Consider the following 19278-nt stretch of genomic DNA (forward strand, 5'->3'; position numbering starts at 1 on the left):
AAGGAATTGTTCTTCCTCATCTTGTTCTTCATCCTGAAGTTTTATAAGCAGCTCAGATGGGCTTCTGGCTGCACGGAAAGTGTCATCTTCATAGGATTCCTCTTCCTCAGAATCCAGTAATTTTTCTGGTAATTTCTATGGAGATAGCGTTGTCAAAGATGAACCACGCTTTTCCAAGAGTGAAGCTGTGGTAGACGGAGAAGGCAGAGGTATTGCAGATGGCTTGGATGACCAAACTTGCAACTCCGTACAGGATGACAGTGAGGACGGTGTCAAACCTGTATCTGGCTGAGAATCGAGAACCTTCGTCGACGGTATGTCCGTCGACGGTAACATTGTCGTCGACGGGGATGTCTTCTTCTTCGTCGACGATGACGTCGTCGACGGAAGCGCCTTCTTCGTCGTCGAGGGTATTTTCTTCGTCGACGAGGATGTCGTCGACGGTAACTTCGTCGACGAGGTCGTCGGCGGTAACTTCGTCGACGGGGATGTCGTCGGCGGTAGGGATAACTTCGTCGACGGCAAGATGTTCGTCGACGTTCGAGTCGACAACGGAGTACCCATCGACGGTACCATCAAGATTTTCGTCGACGTTAGATGGCACTATCTTCGACGACGAGATAGGTCGAACTTGGACGTGAACCAGCGTCGGTGGTGATGAGGCTGTAGACATCACCATAGCTGGTTTTGGTGAGGAGAAAGTCACCGTAGATGTTGAAAAGGTGGCCACATGCAGAGATGGCGATGGTGAAGCTGTATTTGACGCTGAAGTGGTCAAAGGAGCAGCCTGAGGCAAAATTTTATGAGAAGCTGTCTTGGAAGTTGTTGATTTTCCAGCTTTCTTTGAGGGCGTATTAGGACCAGATTTGACAGGTGGAGAAGCCTTTTTTGAAGTAGAAAGCACATCAGAATCCTGAGAGGATTGTGCTTTTCTCAACACCTTTGCCCCAGGAGAAGCTAACTCAACCTCAGCTTTCCTCTTCCTAGATGATATAGAAGACCCCGAGGCGATGCTCCCTACCTCAGAAACGGGGTTATCTTTGTCCTTAATCCTCTGGAGCCACAGGAGAAGACGACCCTCTCTGTCCCTGAGGGTTTTCTGAGGAAAAGTCCTGCAGATTTTACACTCCTTTGCCTCATGATCTGGATACAGACAATATATACATTTCTTGTGAGGATCCTCCTTGAACAGCCTTAGCTTTCCACAGGAATCACAAGCCCTAAAAAGGGATTTAAAAGTAGACATCTTTAGAAGGTAAAAAAAAAAAAACATCCAAAGTAAGAAGAAACTTAGCAGAGCTCAGGGAGACTCCCTTCACACGAGGTGCGGTAGAAAATCTGAGAGCCTGAGCCTCTGGGGAAAACATTCTGGTGGGTGCTGTCACCTGATTGGCTGCAGTTTGGTCTATACAAAATGACTAGGATAGTCAAGAGTGTGGGAGTTTTTGCTCCTGTAGCTTAGGGCTACTTTACTTCCTGGTTGGTTATTACCAAGGTTTTTTGGTTATTACAGGCATTTTATTGCTTTTTTATATACCGTGGGACTCCCACTCCGACGACGGGGAATGATTCAGGCATGTGAATCTATGAAAGACACCCCAATACTGGAGAAATGAGTTTAACCCTTCACACATGTGCTATACATAACCTGTCTGGTGCAAACCTCAGCATGGCCAGGAGTGCTGCGCGAGAAAACAGTAACACAGCACACAACTTCACTGCGAAGACGCTGTCTATTCATAAATAATTAATGTGCTAACACGGACTATGTACCAGTTAAGAACATTCTGCCATAATATCACGCAAGGTACCAAGTCCTGCTAACTGTCAGGATGGTTCAAGTCAGCAAGGATTTCCTTGATCATGCAGAGGCAAGAGGGTGCTGGCAGAAAGGAATAGTAGAATGTAATTGTACAGCACATAGCAATGTATTCCTTATTTACCATCTAATAGCAGGCGCATCCTGATACCAGAAATGCCCTGAAAGAAGCACAGAACAGCGTATTGCCGTTTACAAACTACGCAAGGGCTTTCCCAAAGTCACACTTTTTGAAGCGGTGCCAAGAATATGTGAAGTGGCTGAAGGCAGGGCGAGTTTAAAGGAATAAAGAGGTGGGCCCTAAGGTAGTTTACTGGGTGGTCAAACATGTCAGCTGGTGGCCACACATCCAAACGTCCGAGTCCAGACACCAACAGCTTAGTTCACAGAGCCTTGTTTGTTTAAGCATGCTGTTGCAAAAGCGAATTTGAAATGAGGACTTTAAAATGATCAACCATGAAAGAGGCCAGTGACCGACGCCCCTCGGGGACCCCCTCTCCCTCTTGCACGTCAATAGAGTGCACGCTCTATGCTGGGGTATGGCTGCCTGGCATGCAGGCATCCATAAACTCATTCGAATGTTGTTTGTAGGACGAAAAATCCAGACATACTGGTTTTCCTAGTGCTGGAAGAAAGCAAAAACAAGTACTTATGCACATGTCAAAACATACAAACACAAACGTACACATACAGACTCGTACTCCACGACTTACACACTTAACCACGGGCAAACACAAGCATAGAAACGTACGCAGGCACAAATACACACAGACTCATAGATCCAGACACACCATCCAACACACTGATCCACACAGCACGCACATACAATCACACACGTACATACTCACAGATCCAGACACACGCCATGAAACAAACACACATTGACCCACACATGGGCACACAAATACAGATCCAGACACACAATCAGACTGGCGCGCGCACACACACATGCATACACGAACGCGCGCACACATGTAATCATGCACAAACTAACATGCAGAGAAGAGAGCCAGGATGAAGTGTGCAGATTGGAGAGGGATAGGCACAACCCCTTTCCACCCTCACCCAGTCACTATCAGCCGACGCATAGACTCGGAGCAGGTTCCCCAGCTCCAAAGTGGGCAGCTCTGACCGTCACTCCACATAAAGTTGAAGCATCAAGAAACGAAATGAAAACACACAAAACAAGCCTGTTTTTTATCAAAGACGATAAACACGTAGAGAAATCTAAAAAAATAGACTCCTTTAAAGTCATTTACCATAGACACAAAAAGGGGACAGGAGACTTTGTGACTTTGGCAGAAATGCCTGATAAAAGTGATTTATGATAGTCTGCTGTTGGCGTGTACCTGGGATAGGGAGGGAAGGTGGAATTTCCACCTATTCTGCATACGAGGCCGGAAATAAGTGTTTGCAGAGCGCAGGAAAGTAGCTCTTGTGTGTGGTAAGCATACATGAAGATGGCACTTTGTGTCTTCAAAGCAAAACTGCAACAGGTTTTTATTAATCTCTAGGTTTAGTCATTTTTAGAGCATTTCTTTGCACAACATGTCTTTTCCAGAAGACAGAAACATATCAAGATGTCACTTTGTGTCTAAGGCAGAAAACATTCAATGGAGGCTTTTTAACCTCCCCTTTTGCCAAAAGCAAAAACAAACATTATTAGGGCATCGCACACACGAACAGACCTTTCAACAGGACGGATCTGCCTGTACCGTAAATACTTAGAGCAGGAATAGTCCCAGCAGTCTTTGGGCGATAAAAGCCAGGCTCATTTCTGTGCACAGCCCTCGGGTACATGTCCCATTCAAGAGGTGGCCCCTCCCGCCTGCCCGCTCATAGTCCTAAGAGTCCGGGTCCGCTGGCGTGCAGTCACCGGCAGTCGATGTCGCTGGGCCCGCTGACGGACTGCTGCTGCTGGGGACTGCTGAAGCCTGCGTGGCGGCCGCCGGCAGCTGCTTGAAGGAGTGCTGCAGGCCGGCCAGGTCCTGCGAGAGCAGCTCCATGTGCTTGAGCAGCCGCTCGTTCTTGCGTGGGTTTTAAAAACGCACTGCTTCTCCTAGCAGTGTACCGGCGCTGAGTGCAAGAAGAACCAAAAACAAGAACAATGTTTTCTAGCTTCGGGGGAGAGAAAAAAAAGCGGCACTTCAAGCAATCGCGAAAGCGATCCTATTACACGGCAGCGAGTGGTGCGCGCGCGCCAGGCATATGTCTTTAATTATCACGCCGGGCGCGATAATTGAAAACATATGGGCTGTGGTGCGCGTAACAGACACCAATAGGCCATAGGCGGAGCTACACGACCGCCTATGGCCTATTGCGTGTTCTGTTATAAAACAGCACGCATGCAAAGCCCAATCAAAATGGACCTTGAAATGCACATGCACAAGCTGTGTGGAATTTCAAGGTCCATTTTTGAAACCCTACTAAAAGGGCTTTTCGCTTGCGAGCCCTAAAAATATAGCGAGGAAGAAGAATTGCTATACTGAAATATATTAATTTTATTAAGCCATTATGAATGAATGTGTTTGAAATTAGATGTGGGTGGTTGCTTATAGTACCTAATTTAATAGTATGTAATTTGCACCCACTCACACAGTCAGGCAGGCATTTACACACCCAGTTACCCTCCCACAAAAGAACCTATGTGCCCACCAGTCATACTGCCAAATAGTGACTTACACACTCAGTCACACACCCATAAAGCCATTCACACACCCATTAACACACCTATTAATCCACTTACATAGGCATTCACACACCCATATAGGCAGTCACACCCACTCATACACTTATACAGCCATTCATGTACCCAGTACTCAGACAGTTATTACACACACACTTACACACCCATACACCCAGTCATATACCCAGTCAATCACCCATACAGCCACTCACATACTTATTTACAAAACCCTACAGCCACTCTCACACCCAGTCAGACAATGACAGAGGCACTTACACATCCACTCACACTCCTACACAGTACTTATGTATACACCACTAATGTCACACACAGTTACACACCCAAACACCCACTAAAACAGCCAGTTACCAATCCATATTTTGGAAAAACGTTCTTTTCTCATGAAGGGATGGAGAAATATTTCCAAATGTAGGAGGACTACTTTGGAGGTGGTAATGCTTCTTCTTCTTTATCCTGTTCTTCCCCTTCTCATCTATCTTCAGCAGAAGACATCATGACTTTAAAACGCTGTATTTTTGAAGGAAGACTAAAAAAACGGGACGGAGCTGTGGTTTTCAGTGTGTCTCCAGAGAGATGTTAAACCCCCCAAAATTATTAAGGGTGTGGTTTGCAATATGCATCTGTAGACACTTACTGTACCCAAAGAGAAGATGGGGTTTGGGTGTGTTCCTAGAATCACAGCAGATTCGCCATGGAATGACGGCAGATCCACGGATCCATTAAATGAATACAAAAAAGAGAAAGACTTGTTGTAGTGCATTTATAGAAAGACTACATAAGTCACGGTACCTTGATTTGTTAATAGTTACTTTTAAAATGTATTATGAGAATAAATATGTTTATAAAATGTATTTATAAACTTGTAAAAATTTATATTACTAAAATGAATTTATAGGTGAAATTGTAGTACAATTTATACTAAAAAAACTGTGAAATTTACTATAAAAAAATTAAGGTTTTAGGGCCGTTATAGTTAGAAAATAGCATTTAAAAATGTTTGAAATTCACTGAAAAAGCCAAAGGTTACAGGGATGTTATAGTTCGGAAATAGAACTTTTTTTTCAACTTAGAAATTCACAGAGAAAAACAAAAGGTTTCAGGGCCATTATAGTTAGGCTCAGATCTTGCACACACAAAACCATAGAAATTCAGCAGTTATTGTTACCTGAGCTAACTATAACGTATGCCCCCGCAATGCACTGCTTATGACCTCACATATTAAATCACTCATGACATCGACAGAGGCATCACTAATGACATCATTGATGACACCACTGATAACATCATCCAAGCTTCTTTTGCACACATTACTCAATAAACTCATCAGGCTTTAGAGGCCTGAAACTAAGTACAAATTAGCACAGAATAATATGTAAACTATGAAACAAACTAACACATGCATTGGATGTTGTCATCAGTGATGCCATTTGAGATGGGTGCAAGGCAGGGAGGATTGGACATGCAACAGGCTGCCATATATCCAGAACGTAATTTAATCGATGATGTAATGTGAGGTCATTTGTGATATCAAGTGTGACTCCTGGGCACTGCATTATGGAATAATGGATTCCTCAGCTAAGTATATCTAGACAAATTCATGGGTTTTCTGATAGTAATATTTATAACTTCACTCTAACTGTATTTTTCAGGAAATAAAGGTATAATACATATGCAGATATACATAGTGTAATGTGCTATTACCTCTGTTGAGTCTGGGGCCGGGCTAGGACTCATGATAATAAATAGCATATTACATTCTGGGCATCTGAATATAGGGTTTATTCCATGGCATTGTTTCCATGTTTATTTCTTTAAAAACAATATTTAACAAAAACTAGGATAAAAGGGGTCAAAACTGTGCAGCAAAGTAAGATCACATTGATGAGGCCTTGGGACCATGAGGAGAATTCTTTTATGTGTTAAGTAATTTTAATATTCAATCTATGAGGCAGTAAATAGTTTTTTCCTATGTCAATTTTGCTCTACTGTTGCAATAAACTGAAATTTGACGTACAAATAAACGAATGTGTGTTTATTAGTATAGTTACTCTAAATAATGTATCGGGCCATATTTATTTTCATAAACTTATGCATATACATAGATATATATTATCATTTGACTTTAATTACACCAAGTCAAATTGCTAAGTGGCTAAGCAGAGCAGGGTATTGTCATGAGTGAACCCATGTGGACCCTGATAGGTTGCATTTCTTAGCGCACTTTATCGAGAACATATCATTCTGCAGAGATATGTTTTGTTTGCCCATAATGTTGAATCATAGTCGAAGACCAGATGTTACCCCTTTTATCCTGGCGCTAATGCAAAAGTGCCCTAAGGAACGACAGTATGATGCTTTAAATGTGGCACAATTAATTGCTGCGTGTCATTGGCAAATGAAAGAGTGCCCCGGCATGGGACTTGTGACCCAATTAACGAGACTAAATTAGACAAGTCACAAATTTGTAAGAATATGCTACTGTTTGTTATGTTTTCTCTTCTTCCTATTTCCTTCCGTTCCTATTTCTCTTTCCAACTGATGTGTTAACTTGTGCAACATGCGATGTATTTTAACTCTCATTTCTTTACTCCTAAAAAACTACAACAAAAAACAATAGTTATTAATACAGTGCTTACCCGAAAGTCTTCTCTCTTCAACCCAGTACATGCCTTTGAATGTTCATAGCATAAGAAGGCTTCAAGTTTGTCTTTATTCTCCGTCAAAATGGCCTCCACGAAGGACCCTTTATTGGTGTCTGTTGGACATTAAAGGAGAGAATGTTTAGCAAAGTGATCTCAATATTCTGTTAAGTACTGGCCGCGCTCCAGTTGCAAGAAAGATCTAGACATCTGCAGTTGTGCAAACACCGCTAATACCTGGTAGATTAATTTGACTCCTATTCGGTAGAGTTACTGCCACCGCTCTACAAGATGGCGGTCCCTTGAAGTTGAAGGTAGAGCCCGCTCCAGAGCGCAAAGGTATCTAACCGTGGACTCTGTGATGATGCATGCAACTAGAAAGAGCTAGAGGGTGAGAGTCCTTTGATTTAAAAAAAACAAAACCTTTTGGATATCCTTGCAGATAGAAAAGACGGAGATCAATCAATCAATCAATCAATCAGTCTATTTATAGAGCGCACTACTCACCCGTAGGGTCTCAAGGCGCTAGGAGGGGGGGGGTGCCTTTACTGCTCGAACAGCCAGGTCTTGAGCTTCTTCCTGAAGGAGAGGTGGTCTTGGGTCCGGCGCAGGTCGGTCGGAAGGGAGTTCCAGGTCTTGGCAGCCAGGTAGGAGAAGGACCTTCCTCCTGTTGTCGCTCTTCGGATGCGGGGGACGGCGGCGAGGGCGTGGCTGGTTGATCTGAGGTGGCGCTTGGGAGCGTAGAAGTTGATCCGGTTGTTGAGGTAGCTCGGGCCTTGGTCGTGTAGGGCTTTGTGTGCGTGGGTGAGGAGGCGGAAGGTGATTCTTTTGTTGACGGGGAGCCAGTGCAGGTCTCTCAGGTGTCCGGAGATGTGGCTGTTTCGTGGGATGTCGAGGATGAGTCTGGCTGAGGCGTTCTGGATCCGCTGGAGTCTCTTCTGGAGTTTGGCAGTGGTTCCGGCGTAGAGGGCGTTGCCGTAGTCCAGTCGGCTGGTGACGAGGGCCTGGGTGACAGTCTTCCTGGTCTCGGTGGGGATCCACCAGAAGATCTTCCGTAACATGCGCAGGATGTTGAAACATGACGAGGAGACGGCGTTGACTTGTCTGGTCATGGAGAGGGAGGAGTCCAGGATGAAGCCCAGGTTGCGTGCGTGGTCCGTCGGTTTGGGTGCGGTGCCCAGGGCGGGGGGCCACCAGGAGTCGTCCCAGGCGGAGGGCGAGGAGCCCAGGATGAGGACCTCCGTCTTGTCTGAGTTCAGTTTCAGGCGGCTGGTCGTCATCCACTCGGCTACCTCTCTCATCCCTTCGTGCAGGTTGGCTCTGGCGGCGGTGGGGTCGTTGGTCAGGGAGAGGATCAGTTGGGTGTCGTCGGCGTAGGAGATTATGTTGAGGTTGTGTTGGCGTGCGATGGCCGCGAGGGGGCTCATGTAGACGTTGAAGAGGGTGGGGCTCAACGAGGATCCTTGAGGGACGCCGCAGATGACTTCGGTGGCCTCTGACTTGTACGGTGGTAGGCGGACTCTCTGTGTTCTTCCGTCGAGGAAGGAGGTGATCCATTCCAGTGCCTTCTCCTGGATTCCGATGTTGCCAAGGCGCTGCACTAGGGTGCGGTGGCAGACAGTGTCGAATGCCGCGGAGAGGTCCAGGAGGACGAGGGCCGCTGTTTCTCCGTTGTCCATCAGGGCTCGGATGTCATCGGTGGCAGCGATGAGGGCGGTCTCGGTGCTGTGGTTGGCTCGGAAGCCAGACTGTGTGGGGTCGAGGGATCCATTTGTCTCGAGGAAGGCGGCCAGCTGTTTGTTGACGGTCTTTTCGATGACTTTGGCCGGGAACGGGAGGAGCGAGATGGGACGGTAATTCTTGAGTTCGGTGGGGTCCGCTGTAGGTTTCTTGAGTAGAGCGCTGAGTTCGGCGTGCTTCCAGCTCTCAGGGAAGGTGGCGGTGTCGAAGGAGGTGTTGATGATGTCCCGCAGGTGGGGTGCGATGACAACGTCGGCTTTGTTGAAGACGTGGTGAGGGCAGGGGTCGGTTGGAGATCCGGAGTGGATGGAGTTCATCGTGCGGATGGTGTCTTCGGTGCTGATCGGGGTCCAGGCGCGGAGGGTGGTGGTGGGTGGCGTTGCTGCGGTTGTGGCGTGCGTTGGTTGGATGCTGAAGCTGTTGTGTATGTCCGCGATCTTGTTGTGGAAGTAGGAGGCGAGGGAGTTGCAGAGGTCTTGCGATGGGGTGATGTCGTTGTTTCCGGCGTTGGGGTTGGAGAGCTCTTTCACGATGTTGAAGAGTTCCTTGCAGTTGTGTGCGTTGTTGTCCAGACGGTCCTTGTATGCAGTTTTCTTGGTGGCGCGGATCAGTTGGTGGTGTTTCCGGGTGGCGAGCTTGAGGGTGGACATGTTGTTCATTGTTGGTTCCCTTCTCCATACTTTCTCGAGGGCTCGGCAGTTCTTCTTGGAGCTCTTGAGTTCGTCGGTGAACCATGGGGTTTTTCTGCTGCCGGGTCTGCTGGGCGGGGTCCTCAGGGGGGCGAGTTCGTCCGCGCAGTTGCTGATCCACTTCGTGAGGTTGTCGGCGGCCTGGCTGGGGTTCGTTGAGCCGGCAGGAGGGTGCTGGCTCAGGGAGGCGGTGAGCTGGTCGGCTGTGATCTTGTTCCAGCTTCTTCGGGCAACCTGTTGCTGGTGGTGGTGGATTGTCGTTCTTTTGAAGGTGAAGTGGACACAGCTGTGGTCCGTCCAGTGGAGTCCTGTTGCGTGGCTGAAGGTGATGTCTTTGCTGGATGAGAAGACGGCGTCGAGTGTGTGTCCGGCGAGGTGGGTGGGGGTGGACACCAGCTGTTTGAGTCCGAGGTTGGTGAGGTTGTCGAGCAGGGTGATGGTGTTACGGTCGTTGTTGTTCTCCAGGTGGAAGTTGAGGTCCCCCAGGAGGATGAAGTCGGCGGAGGGGAGGGCATGTGGGCTGATGAAGTCGGCGATGTCCTCGCTGAATCGTGTGCGTGGTCCCGGGGGTCGGTAGATCAGGGTGCCTCTGAGGGTGGTCTTCGGGTCGGTGTGGATCTGGAAGTGCAGGTGTTCGGCGGTGGTTAGGGTGTCATCGGTGTTGGTCGTGATGCGGATGGTGTCCCTGTGGATGATGGCGATGCCTCCTCCCGTCTGGTTGGCGGTGCGGTCCCTCCGGGTGATCTTGTAGCGGATGGTGTCCCTGTGGATGATGGCGATGCCTCCTCCCGTCTGGTTGGCGGTGCGGTCCCTCCGGGTGATCTTGTAGCCCTCTGGGATGGCGATGTCGGGTGCTGAGGAGGCGTTCATCCAGGTTTCCGTGAGGAAGGCGACGTCTGGGTCTGCGGTGTCGAGCAGGTTCCAGAGCTCGACGGCGTGTCTGTGGACGGAGCGGGTGTTGAGCAGGATGCACTTGAGGTGGTTGCTGCTGGTGTTCGGCTTGGCGGGTGCTGGTGCAGGGTAGGTCCGGACGCAGGAGAACTTGCAGGCGTGGCAGCTGAAGGGTCCGTGGGTGTGCTTCGGGGTGGCTCGGTAGCATCCCGGGATGGCGCCGGTGTTGAGTGCGATGAGTTCGGCGGCGTTGTAGGTTCGTCGGGTCGGCTTCCGTCGGTGGGGGCCAGGGGTCCTGGCACTGGGCGCGGTCCAGGCGCGGACGGGCGCAGACGGGCTTACCTTTGGCGCACAATCGGCGCGCCTGCTGCGCGTGACCGCTGCGCGTTCGCACGGTCGCCATATATGGCGAAGTGCGCGGGTGGGCGGAGCAGCTGGGAGGCGGGAGCGGGGAGGGTACAGAAAGAAAAGGGGCAGGGTTAGCGGTGATGGCGGGAAGCGGGGAGCGGGGAGGGATGCGACGAGGGCGGCACAAGGAGGCAAACAACGGCACAAATGGGGCGAAATTACAATACAACAGGAAAAACTTACAAAGCAAAATCACAAAAACAGAGACAGGGCAGGAAGCTAGCACAGACCACGCCGCTCGATGGCAGGGGGCGTGGTCACGCGGCGGAGCCGGGGCAGCGAGGCACAAGGAGAGGGGGCACACGCAGCAGCTGGTGGCCGTGCGGCGCGGGGGTGTCCTAGAACTACATGTTCTGCTTCTATTGAGGGTGCATCTTTTATAAAGCCTGAGTGTCCATTCGTCTTTAGTTTCTGAACAAAAAAGACTGACGATCCAATAACTCGTGGCCATGAAGACAAATTAAAACAAATAAATGCGCAAGAGTGATTTTTGGATAGGGCTGTGTCTTTAAGATCGGCTAAGACCTGCAAACAGCATGCACACCCAAGCAAAAATTGCAATACATCAGAAGTTAAAATGTGTCAAAGTAAACACTGACAGAGCAGACACTGGCTTTCAATTACTGGCTTTCAATTACTGGCTACACATCTTGTTGAATCTGCAGATTATCAAAGTGTTACTCAATGACCATCACCAAAACCTAATGGGGACACAAATGGGAATATGTAACTACCAATGCAAACCATGAGAAACACACAAAAGCCAGTGGCTGAAGGGGGTAGCTAAATAACACTCTAATTCTCTGTGCTATTGTTTAAATAAAAGTAAAAGTGACACGTGGTCTTCCATACATCTAAAATTGTCTACCGCCAGTTCAAAATATCAGTAAATTAGCTACCCGAACGTCAAGTACATAAAGAAAAATAATGTTCACTTGATTCCAAGTCAGATAGTTGTTCAAATATTCAACTGTCACTAGATTAGCACTATCTTCTTTGATTTCCCTTTGAAAGTAAATGTTGCCCATTCAGCTGGTTGCTTTAGTTCCTCATTCAGCTGTTTCCAGCTCAGCAGAGAAGCAGTTAATCCTAGGCCTGAGAGAGTAAACAAGGATGCACAGAACCTAAATTCTAGAGACTAGTCCACCATTTTGTCAGTCCCAACACTTAACCAGCAGGCACAACTCATATGCGCCTCTTGCAATTTCGCCAGTCTAGCTGGTGGTCTTCAATTAAGGCTGGACTGGCAACAATTTTACTTACATTCAACTTCAAACACAGCTTGCCGTAATAATACCTTCATATGGATAATACTGTATAGTATACCAAATATGTATATATTGTGTAGTCAAAGGCACCTATGACTCCCTCCCATGCACCTCTTCCCACCCCAACATGCATGCTGTTGGGACGGAAAAGTCCTCTTCATTGTACCGGACATGCACCCTTGCCCCGAGTACGCAACTAGATGCATATCTGGATCCCAAATGCTGTTTTTTGTTATCTGTAAACATGGATCATGTGTGTGTGCCATGACATAAGCCTGTCTCACTGATTGTGGTGTTGTTGGGCTGAGTGGAGTGCCCAAACCACTACCCTCACAGTGGTGGAAGGCTACTGCCTTCACCAGGAGTTAAACAGCACAAGCATGGGGGTGGCAGCATACTGTGTAGTGATCAGTAGGAGTGAACAGGTCCTTTTTAACCTGTTTCACGAGAGTGAAGCCAACAGGTGCACAAGTTCCACTGCTGTGTGCTTATCTCACACCTGGCCTACATCACATTGGTGTGAAGTGCTGCGTAGCACAGAGGTGGTGTATCTATGATGGGTGTGTGTGTGCCTGGGAAGGGAACTATACAGGGTGTAGTGCAGTAATGAGTCGTTTTTGCATGGTGAATGCATGTCCTGGGTGTACACGTGTCTATTAGTGGTACAGTACCTGAAGGATGTAGTGCTGTGAGGTCCATGCATGTCAAATGCATATGATGGTTGTGTGGTACCTGGGAGTGGTCCAATACGTGAAGGGTGCAGTGTGTGAAAGTTAAATGCATAGGCTGGATATGTGTGTGCATATGAGTGGGATAATACATAAAGGATACAGTGCTAGGTAGTTTTTGCATGTTAAAGTTGAAATGCTCGCTACACCTTTAAGCCCTGCGCTGGGTGTTATTCTTCTTTACTAATCATTTGATCCCCTCCTAGTTTGCTGTGTACCAGTTATTATCTTATTCTGTGTTTACCTCTTTTGATTGAAACCTTTTTGCTTGTTATGACCATTTGATATGTATTTTGGTTGGTATTCCTATTTTGATGCCTGTACTGCAATTGTTACCTTCATTTCCCTCCAATTGTAAAGCGCTCTGATATCCTTCGGGATCATGTTCGCGCTATACAAACTTTATAAATAAATAAAGTAAGTTCTGGATGCATGTGTGCCTGAGTGGTACAGTGCATGGAAGGTGCACTACTGTGCAGTGAGTGTATGCTGTGTATATGCACTGAGTGTATGTGTCCCTGTGGATGGTACAATACAGAAGAGGGCCCATGGTTCCATTTTGGGAAACCCAGGCCTGCATGGTGAAACATGGAGAGGAGACAGAGACCCCACCCCCTTTCTCCCCCAGACAGATGTGTATTGCGACATTTCTGGGACACACCCTGAGACGGGGAAGACCAGGATTTCCCTGTACACTTCAATGGGTTCTCTTTGATTCAGTGAGAGGTCACAAGGAAGGGGCCTGGGCACATCTCTTTTAAGAGATGGGACTGATAAAAGAATCATAAAGATTATGGCTGGTGGATCTGGGCTACTCTTCGAGGCACATATCACGGTGGCTGACATCCAGGTGTGAAATCTAGTTACTCCCATGGCATGTGCTGTGGCACTATCAGCTTTCGAGACATTCCTGCTGTGACAGACTGCTTTTCAAGAGGAAGAGGGAGCAGAGGAGTGGACTCTTCAAAAGAAGCAGAACCCCGTCATAAAACTTCAAAGACTCAGACCCCAAATCATGTTTGGTGTCTAGAAATCAACTATAAGAAGCAGAGTTTGACACCCCAAAAATTGTTCCCTGCCAAGCAGCCAGACTGACTGTGTGAGGAAGGAAAGCTCTGCAAGACTTCTGCCTGTGCCAAAGACTAGGGTCCAAGGCCTGCTGTGAGGGGACATCAGTCAGGGAATCCACGACCACCTGCCCTGGAGCACCAGCGCCTGCTTGCTTGCCAAGACCAGTGTGCCCTGCGAGGAAGAGGATAGCATTGGAGGGGGCAAGCTCCAGTGGAAAGCCCTGTCGAGTGGATTCCCTGTGCAGGTGTTAGGAAACAGCTGCTGCACCAATCGGGTCATTACCCTAGTACATCAGGATTAGAAGGCCTCAATTCCCACGGTTGCTCACAGCAGCCCCTGCTTTTCTGTCTATCCATGGACGGCCCTTCTAGGGCCCTTGTAATTATTGAACACAACATGCTAGTTAAGTAATCCTTGGGAGAATTCTGCAGGTTACGGGCAATAGCTTAGATCAGGTAGTCACATGTGGATAAATCAATGTTGATTACAGAGGAATGGTTAAGACCAGTATGAAAAGGAGTTTATGAAAACCCATGGGAGTCCACGCAATCTGCAGTAGGGTGTGGTGGTCAAACGTATTGATGGTTGCCAGGAGAGGACGCTAAACCTGAAGGCCTGTATCACCTATTTGTGTCATGAGGAAAGTCTTTCCACAACTTGAAGAGTAGTTGTGTCAGTCCTGCAGCATGGTCTCAATACTGACTGGTAGTCCTGAAGAATGGAATTTTTGGGTGGCAAATATTTTCCCTATGAACTTTAGCCCTAATTTACTACCTGTGGTGCAAGGGTGTGTGCGTTGGTGCATGGCAGGCTAAAGTGTGCCAGCAGAGGGAGAGAGGAAAAACAAAATTTCTTAGCAGATATAGCTCTGTCCTGTGGTCTCCATTTCACGCAGCGCAGCAACTTGGTTGCTGTGCTATGCAAAAAGCTAGTAAATCTGCTGCTTTATGAAGAAAGGTTAGTGTGCAATAAGAATATGACTGGCAGATTTTGGTTAAGATGTCAGAGTCCAGAATATCTTTTGAACACCCACCAATAGAGCAGACTGCTCAGCTCTGCCCAGTATATTGTCACATGCAAAAACAACAATTGATGGACGGAATGCAGAAAAATGTCATACATTCACCCCAGTACGGGGATCTGGGCCTAAATCCATCGTTTTATTGCTCCCCATGCCATTCCAGTTTGAACTCAGCCATATACAATTCAGTCTTGACTCTGCGCCCAATGGGAACAGTCCAGTCCGAACTGCAAGGCCATTTCCTCCCTGGACTGGAAACAAGCATCCTAGGACCGGTATTGGGGTTTCACCCCTCATCAGCCAGGATAGCTTGACTCCAGTGGCATGGAGAGCACGGGACCCACGTCTGGGCATACCCGTCCCACTCGGGGTGACAAATGCAAAAACAACAATTGATGGACAGAATGCAGAACAATGTCATTCATTCACCCCAGTACAGAGATCTGGGCCTAAATCCATTGTTTTTTTGCTCCTCGTACACCACTGGATTCAAGCTAGCCTGGCTGATAAAGGGTGATGCCCTAAAACCGGGCCCAGGATGCTTGTTTCTGGTCCAGGTCGAACCTGGCTTGGCAGTTGGGGCTGAACTGTTCCCACAAGGAACAGGGTCAAGACTGATTTGGCTGGCTGGGTCCAAACTGGGGTGGTGTGGTGAGCAAAAGAATAATGGGTTTAACCCAGATCCTTGTGAATGGGGGTGAATATTTGCATTGTCCAGCATTCCGTCCATCAATTGTTTCTTTTGCATATGTCACCCTAAGTGGGAAGGGTATGTCCAGATGTGGGTCCTGTGCTCACTACACCGTATGGATTCAAGCTAGCCTGGCTGATGACTGGTGATGCCCTGAAACCGGTCCCAGGATGCTTGTTTCCGGTCCAGGGAGGACCTGGCTTGGCAGTTCGGGCTGGATTGTTCCCACAAGGAACAGGGTCAAGACTGATATTTGCATATGGCTGGGTCCAAACTGGGGTGGTGTGGTGAGCAAAAGAATGATGGATTTAACCCAGAGCCTTGTGAATGGGGTGGATGTTTGCATTGTTCAGCATTCCGTCCATCAATTGTTTCTTTTGCAGTATATTGGCACAGGATGTACATAGAGTCACAACTTCAGAAATTATGACTTTGGATACAGTATTCTCTAAATTTCTTGATAGTCCCCTTTTTTTGTTCCCTTTTCCACTTTGCGTTCTTCTCTTTTCTACCTTTTTTCAAGTATTGACTTGTTCTAATTTATATTTTAATTTGTAAAAACTCACAGCCTTGAAAAGGCCACTGTGTGACAAAACATGTATTGGCTGTTTCTGAAGAAAGAAATTGTGAACATTTGATTGGGCCGAAGATTATACAAGTTCTTGCACATACAATAAACCAAACTATTGCTTGAGAAGCAAGTCCTCAACGTTTGGATCTCATACTAATTTGTGATACAGTCTGAGTGCTTTGTTTTTTTTCTATATAAAATTGTATAAATTCTGGATCCCAGGATCCAGTGTCACACCTTGGGTAGTAGAGTGTGTAAACTAATAGCACCATCCTTTGCACTAGCAATTTTGTTACCATAGTATACCAACAAAAAAGATAGGCAAGCTAACGAAGTGCAAATTTTAAACCACTTCTACCCTTTGTTCTGTATTTTGCACATAGAGGCCCGCAGAAGCCTTTTTACCAAACAACAGTACAGATCATATATCACCATTGCGGCATTTCTTTGGCTACCTGTGTATCAGTGGTTTTAAATAATCACCTGTCACACAGTGACTTCTATAGGCTTATAGACCTTAAGAGCAAATGTAGCTCTATGTTCCTAACAAAAATCTATGTATGGATACATCTGAGTGTACAACACTGCTTAAGCTAAGCACATGGACTAAAGAACATAGGTGGTAGATCTCTCTCCATCCCACTGTAGTAGTTTTACTGGATCCAACTTCCCAAAACCACAAGAATCATCTCAAACTCTACATTTACAAGTGACCAATCCATTACATGCATCCATTAGGCCTAACTCCATGTTCACCAGACCATAAAACATGCCCACAAACTGCCAAAAAAAGCTGAGATGTCAGACCAACCTTTCTGGCGGTGCCAGATTTCCTCAAAGGCCAGTCCGACACTGAATTAATTCCCTATTTGATCAAATCAAACCATGGCCGAGTCATTCATGGAGACGAATGATGATAATCATCGCTAAAACTTGGAAGGAATTTCTCAAATACTGCTCACCTCACTTGTAAATCGAGACGAGTGCGGTTGCTGCCGCTAAAAACCCTGTTCATCACATGTGAACACATGGCACCTCATTTTTGGAGCAAATACTTGTGCCTGTGGCAAAAGGAAGGACATACATTTGTTGGTGCCTATGCAGTGCTTAATTTGAGCTGGGGGTTTCCGGTGCTCGGCAACGCCACTTAATTATAAGCACTGGAACTTAATTGTTGACACCAGCAGTTATGATAGCTGCCACATGGTGGCGCAGTTTGTATAATTTAGAGATGATTCAGAACAGCAATTGTTTATTAATATAATATGTATTAAAAACAACCAATACCTGCCGCCTAAGCTATTTTCTTAGCTTTGGAGGTCTGGAATAGGCTTAATTGTCACACTTGTAACAGGGTGGTCATTAGTTGCTTAGGTACTGTCATTGGCAACACTGGCAGTGACAAGGGGTAGTGCTAGCTACAGAAGCCTCTTGACTAGAGCCCTGGCACTTATTTATTTTTTATAAATTAAGCACTGCGCCTATGGAATGTATATGTAAAATACCATTCACTTTCTTGGAGACATTTAAGTCGGTGATTGGCTGGTCAATAGAAGACACCTTTTCAAAGCTTCCACGGGGACCGGACAGATGATTTTAGACTAGGGTGACTGAACGCCTTTGGGCGGGGCTTTTGGCCGTGGCTGCTGTAACGAAGATCTCATATAGCAGCCTCTTCCACACGAGGCACAAACACTTTCCATTTATATATATTTGTGGGACTGTGGGGTGCTACTGGACTTAATTGCCCTGTTGTGGATTTTCAGCCAGTTACCGCTCTAGAGAAAATGCAAGTTAATCTAATTACATTACATTATTCCGTGTCCAACGCTGTCAATTACTTTTAGCTCTCAAGTGTTTAGCCAGGGTTACCAAATGACTGTCGTCAGAGACTTCTTATTCCCTTTGTTGACTTTCTCTTTTCAAGTTACTGTTTGCAAATGTGTTTGTCCTATTAGCGTAGCTGTAGGGAGTCTATGGAATATGAGTAACAGGGAGGACAGGATTAATTACACATCCTAAAACCGGATGTATGACGTTACAACGCATACTTTTACATCGCATGCCTTTACAACGCGGTTTTTACAACGAAAACCTTTACAACGCATAGCACTTTGGGGTGCTGGATAGTGAATAGTTTAATTTGCTATTCCAACTCCAGTCCCCGTGGACACTAGGGAAGGTGTTGGACAGTAAATTAAACGTATTCCCTATCCTAGAGCGCCCCCCAGTGCAATGCGTTGTAATGGTTTGCGTTGTAAAAGTTGCATCGTAAAGGCACTGCGTGGTAAAAGTTGCGTTGTAAAGGATGTTTCCCCTAAAACCGCATTCTCATAGCTGATGTTGTGGACCGGTACAGCAAACACCGGGCAGAACAGACTACAGGAATTACTTATGTTTCTAATGCTACCTCTTTACTGCCACCCTTGCGTGCCGTTCTATAGTTCTTGTTCAACTACGAATGGGCTACGTAGCCCTCCACTAATGGCAGCTGTCTTAGTTTCTCTAGCCACTTCCTGCCCTCCCCTTCTTGGAAGGGTCATTGTCCACTGGGATAGGATGAGCTTTAGTCCCCGGACCCCGACCCCCAGGGCACAAGTCTTAAAAAAAGAAGTGGGGGGGACTAACCTAAGTAATCAGTATGCAAGTGGCATCAAGGTGCGTGACATCACGGCACGTGACATCGCGGCACGTGACACGCGACACATGTGGCGCGTGACATCACAAAAAGTGACTTTAAGCAGGGCTGGACTGGCCGTAGCGGGCACCGGGCAATCCCCCGGTGCGCTGCACGGGTGGGGGCCTGTTTTGGGCCCCTGGTGGCCGTTTTTGTTATAGGGCGGTTTTTGCAGCATAGCTGCAAAATCGACCCTGTAACAAAAATGGCCGAAAACCGGCCCTGGCAAAGTGCTCGGCCGCACCCCCAACCCCCGGGGGTGGGGGGCCGTCCGAGCACTTTGTCACATATATGTTTAGAGGGCCTATCATGAGTACATTTGAGCACATTTCGAGTATACTTGCAAACCCTCCTGATT

General features: G+C 47.2%; 1 long non-coding RNA gene across 1 annotated transcript in view; it reads right to left on the reverse strand.

Moving 5' to 3' along the window:
• The window catches only part of LOC144785086 (uncharacterized), a 70918-nt gene that overhangs the window by 42088 nt on the left and 9552 nt on the right, over positions 1 to 19278 (reverse strand). The window contains exon 2 of the long non-coding RNA XR_013601756.1: positions 7163 to 7281. This is a non-coding gene — a long non-coding RNA (uncharacterized LOC144785086). The remainder of the gene's footprint in view (positions 1 to 7162; positions 7282 to 19278) is intronic.

This window comes from Lissotriton helveticus, chromosome 10 (assembly GCF_964261635.1).
Source record: "Lissotriton helveticus chromosome 10, aLisHel1.1, whole genome shotgun sequence".
In the NCBI taxonomy this organism is placed as follows: Eukaryota; Metazoa; Chordata; class Amphibia; order Caudata; family Salamandridae; genus Lissotriton; species Lissotriton helveticus.